The 5,577-nt window shown below is 43.0% G+C and overlaps 1 pseudogene; it reads right to left on the bottom strand.

The window, feature by feature from the left end:
• Positions 1-1,205: 1,205 nt before the first annotated feature.
• On the bottom strand, positions 1,206-2,201 carry LOC114025522 (annotated as a pseudogene).
• Between the last annotated feature and the right edge of the window lie 3,376 nt (positions 2,202-5,577).

Here is a 5,577-nt window from a genome sequence, read left to right as displayed (position 1 = left end):
TGGAGTGGCTCCCAGAGGAAAACAGTCTCAATAGTGGATCGATCGCCACTTAGAGACCCCTGGAAAACCCAGTAGTAATTGTAGAAATCAGACAAAGGGAGGAGGAGCTATAGAGCACAGCACTAACTGATTGGTGGATATTTCAGGTCTCTGCTTAGTAATGAGCTCATTTCTGAGTTTGGGAATTTTAGCCAATGGTTGTTGGGTAAAATGCCCAAGCACAAGATAGTATACTGGTCATAAACTGATTATTGTGTCCTGTTATAGTTATTGCCTGGTCACATTATCTGAGTTATGACTCAGTGTCTGAATTATGATTTTAACAGGTCACCATGTCTGGGCTTCTACCTTTCACAGAGTTTAAGTTAGGACTTTCACTTCTTACTGTGTTTTTGGTTTTTCCCCAATGGGGACCCCACACCCATAAACTTTCAGGTAGTCTTTAAATGTTATTGATTTTTTAGTTGATGGTTTTGCAAGGCATAGTGCCTAGTAGGATCTTAATAAATGTTTATTGAATTGTTCTTGTTTAGTTGGCAAACTTTTTTCTTTTTTTTTTTTAATTCTAATTTTCTTATGTCTTCTAGGCCCAAGAAAATGTCTGGTAACAAGGATTGGTTTCAGAGTTCCCAGGTTCCTAGCTTTGCTTAGATGTTGAAAAAGAACTTGCCAGTTCAATCTTCTTCAACAACAGTGAGTCCTCCTCTGGGATATTAATCATCAGAGAATTACAGTGTGTCAAATTTAGCTGCTAAGGTTACCTAAATCACAGGTACTTGTTTTCAGTAATACCTGGTTCAGGAGTGGGAAACCTTTGGCCTCAAGGCCACAACAGATCTCCTTAATAAAAGTGTTTGTTCTGTAAAACTTGGACTCAGTCAAAAGACCAAACCCAAGGACCTAGAAGACCTGGTTCTTTCAAACTTGCTAATGTCTGTTGCATTCCTTTTGAAGGTCTTCACTTCCTCTGTACTCTGCTGCCACCCCCACGGTCCAGGTCCTTGTCCCTTCTCATAGAAACATAGTAAGCCCCAACTGGCTTCTGTGATCAAATACCAACCACATTGTTGCAGCCCTGCTCACTCCTGAATTTTCTATCATAAGCTGATTCTTGGTGCCTTCAGTCTTTTCCCCTTCCTTTCCAAGGTATACTCTGTATACTCAGCTGCCTAATTAAGTTTACTTTTTTTTTTCAAAAGGCAGAAATTAAGGTCTTTATTTCAAAATGTGAGTTATGGTTGACCCCTTTACCGAGTGCCAATGGTAACTTGCCACACCCATACCAAGTTGTCTGTGTATCCAGCCAGTAGGGTCTGGCCATCAGCAGACCAGGCTAAGGAAGTGCACTGGGGAGGCTCAGCCTTGCTGCTGGTGCTGATCACTTCTTGCTTAAGCTCATCCACAATGATCTTGCCCTCTAGGTCCCAGATCTTGATGCTGGGCCCAGTAGCAGCACAGAGCCAGTAGCGATTGGGGCTGAAGCAGAGAGCATTGATTATGTCACCACCATCCAGAGTATAGAGGTGCTTACCCTCATTGAGGTCCCACAACATGGCTTGACCATCCTTGCCTCAAGAGGCACAGAGAGAGCCATCAGGAAAAACTGTAACTGTGTTTAGGCAGCCTGTGTGGCCAATGTGGTTTGTCTTCAGTTTGCAGTTGGCCAAGTTCCAGACCTTGACCAGCTTGTCCCAGACACAGGAGACAATGATGGGGTTGCTGCTATTGGGTGAAAAACAGACACAGAATACCCACTCTGAGTGGCCCTCATCCTTCACAATGTATTTACAGACCCCCAGGATGTTCCACAGCTTGATAGTCTTATCCTGGGAACCAGAGACAATCTGGCGTTTGTCTGAAGAGAAGGCCACACTCAGCATATCCTTGGTGTGACCAACAAAGCGCTTGGTGGTAGTGCCAGTTGTGAGATCCCACAGTCTTAGTGTGCCATCCCAGGAGCCTGAGAGTGCAAACTGGTCATCAGAGGAAATGACCACATCACTAACAAAATGTGAGTGACCCCTGAGAGCATGCTGAGGGATTCTATAATTTGTTTCATCTCTGGTAAGCTTCCACATGATAATGGTCTTATCTCAGGAGGCTGACAGGATCATGTCTGGGTACTGGGGAATCGTGGCGCTCTGGGTCACCCAGCCATTGTGGCCTTTAAGGGTACCCTGAAGAGTCATCTGTTCAGTCATGATGACGAGACCTAGGTGGATCGCTCCAGGAGGAAGGATGGATCCAGATTGCATGGAGAGAGACCAGCTGGCTCTCCTTCATGCCAGGAGCTCAGCAAGAAAAGAGCTAAGCTTACTTTTGAAAAGCTCCACTTTCACCTGGTCATTTTCTTGTTCAAAAGCCTTCAGTGCCTCTATTGCCTCTGGGTTTCTGGAAGCCTGAATTCTTCTGCTAGCTTTGAAGGACCTTCCTAGTCATGTCAGACTCCGGGATGGTGTGGTCACCAAAGTGAATCCTTGGCTCCCCTTAGGCTGGTCTTGCTCGAGCAACAGCATGGCCTGGTGGAAAGATCCCTAGCTTCAGAAAACTTGGATTCACATCCTGCCCCGGATGCTTCCTACTTCTGTGAGCTTGAACAAATTGCTTAACCTCCTGGGCCTCAGTTTCTTCATTTGTAAAATGAGCTTAGACTAGGTAACCTTTGAGGTTCTTTCCAGTCCTAGCTTTTTGATCCTAGATATGATATGATACTTCCTAACACTTAGAAAAAGAAGCTGTTGTCACCGAAAGCCAGCATTGCTTCATCAAGAAATTTTCCATGTGAACTTGACTTCCTCTTTTGACAGGGTTCCTATCATGGTGGATGAACAAAATGTGATAGTCTCTTACTTTCCTTGTGAAGAAGATGGAAAGAGAGAGACCAGAAGATAGAACAGTTATGGGCAGGGGGGAATCAGATCTGAGCAGACCCGGAGTCTTCAGTGGTGGAATGTCACAAGCTTGGTCCTGTGCTGTGTGTGTGTGTGTGTATGTGTGCCATTTTTATCAGTGACTAGGTATACTTGTCATATTTTCAGATAGTATGAAGCTTGGAGAGATAGCCAATGCATTGGATCGGGGGTGTCAAATTCATATAGAATAAGGCTCCCTATGGGTCTTGTGATCAACTTAGAAAACCACATATTAACAATATCTATGTTCTATTGTATGTTTATCTTGTTAAGTATTTTATCATTTCATCTTCATATTAGTTTGACACCTCTACATCAGATGACAGATTCAATATCTGAAAAGTTCTCAACAGGGAGAATATCGAGTCGAGTCTAATAAGAGGAAATTTTATATATGTATATGAATGTATACATACATACATACACACACACATGTATTCCTATACTTGGGTTTTTTTTAAAGACTCTAGTACAAGTTGGGGGAGTTGTGGTTAACAGAAGTTCACTGTTAGAAAGATTCTGATTAGAAGGAATTTTAGTGGATTGCAAGCTCACTGTGTGTCAGCAGTCGATATGACAGGTAATCATTCTAGTTTGATCTGGGTATGCCTGGGATCCATCCTCCATATCAGGGTAGCTTGACATACTAGTGTAGCCTAGAAAAGCCGCAAAGTGGGATGTGTGACTCGCCCAGGGGTGCCTGATCTGTTTACCCTCTCTCATGTGGTAAGGGAAGAGAACTGATAGAGGGTGGCCAAAGTACTGCTATTCTCACTTCCCTCCTTGCCCTACTGTTGTCCTGCATCCCATACCGAGCAGGAAGAGTTTCAGCAAAAGGGGCCAGGGAGAGTTCTGGGCTATGGGAACCTGTCATGGGAGCCTTATGGGTCATGGAGAAGCCTGCAAAGACAGGTTTCTGAAAACAAATGAAAAAGGAAAAAAAAGTATCATTTGAAGCTGTTCAAAAGTGGGAGGAGCCACCTTTCATGTTGCAGACGTGGTCTTGAAGCAGAGGCTGGATCAGGAGTGGTTGGTGTGGTTGTAGAAGAGATTCTTGGTCATTTCCAGGCTGTATTAGATGGTCGTTAGGCCATAGGATTGTAGAAATTGAGCTGGAAGGGACCAACCCCATAACTTTACAGATGAGTAAACTGAGGCTTAGGGATGTGAAGTGACCTCTCCAAGGTCATGTCAGTACCCAGTCCAGGGCCTCTTGACTTCAGAGCCAGTGCTACCCAGTGGAATGCAGACCTCATGAGACCCTGGACTTCTTGAGATTCTCTTGATTCCCTCCCACACATAGACAAAGGATGGAATTGGGACAAAGGAGGTAGAGGGTTGAAGAGGGGATAGAAGTGCTAGGTGTATTGTATTTTAAAGTACATGCCTTGAAGTAGAAGTATTATTTCCATTTTGTGGGTGAAATCACTAAGCTCCAATTTCCACATCTATAAAATGTGGTAGATGGACTAGAGCACCAGATTTCTTTCAGCTGCAAAATTCTGTAACTCTGTTAATTGAATGGGGTAATCTTGATATTTATCATTACCTTTCTTGCAATTAAATGCTTTCATAGATCGTGCTTAGAGTGCCAGAATAGTTTACTGGCATCCTCTTGTCTAAATTGGCAGAGCATATGTGATTGAATTTTATGTATGTAGATCTAATGTCAACATTGGTTTTGGGACTAGAGAAAAAGAAATCTTGAGGGGTTGACTTGAAGCTGTTGTTTGTTTTTTTGGTAACTTTCCAGAATCACTGCTTTCCAAAATAGTCCTACCTAATCCAAATACAGTCCTTTGTCCAAAGAAGATTCCCGAGGAATTCATCATGAAGTACAAACATGGAGAGATAAATCCAGTGTCAGCCCTCCATCAGTTTGCACAAATGCGGTGTATACAACTTGATCTTAAGGAAACTAACTTGTCTGTACTTGTCACAGAAAGTAAAATGAATGGATGAAATTGCATTTAGAAATTGCTTTTGATGTTCTGAGCATTGTACTAGGCACAAGGAGAAGAGCAAGATAAGCTGCTCCTCTTGTAATGAGGAGATGGGGGAACATGAAACAAGGAATTTTCAGCTGCAGGTCAGAGGGAAAGGCCCCAAGGCTTTTGGGGATGGGGAGAGAAAAGCCTCTACTTAGAGTCCTTTCCATTGATTGAACCACTCACTGGCAGGGCCAAGGACCTTGGGGGCCAGACTTCTCTTTTTTGGGTTGTCAGTAGCTGTGGTTCCTGGGGATAGGCTGGGAGGTGGCTTACAGTACCTACAAAGGCAGTCGCCAAGTAGCAATTTCTTGGGTTCCTTCCCTGAGTGATGGTTTTAAAGGCAAGACTACCATTGGTGCTAAATTGGATACAGTTGCCCTGTTGCTGTGGTTACCCCATTGCTGAGGTTAAGCAGAAGGTTTTGCTAGATAACGTTAAGCAGCTTTGACATCCTTTTTTTAAAAAAAAATAGTATTCTTTTAAAAATATTTTTTCCAATTGCATGTAAAAAAGACTTTTAACATTCATTTTAAAAAATTGTGAGTTTTCAATTCTCTTCCTCTCTCTTTCTCCTCCCCCGTCATTGAGAAGGCAAGCAATTTGGTATAGGTTATACATGTACAGTCATGCAAAACATATTTCCATGTTAGTCATGTTGTGAAAGAAAACACAAA

This window comes from Vombatus ursinus, unplaced genomic scaffold (assembly GCF_900497805.2).
Source record: "Vombatus ursinus unplaced genomic scaffold, bare-nosed wombat genome assembly UNPS02014831.1, whole genome shotgun sequence".
Classification (NCBI taxonomy): domain Eukaryota; kingdom Metazoa; phylum Chordata; class Mammalia; order Diprotodontia; family Vombatidae; genus Vombatus; species Vombatus ursinus.
This window is presented reverse-complemented; position numbering and strand designations above follow the sequence as displayed.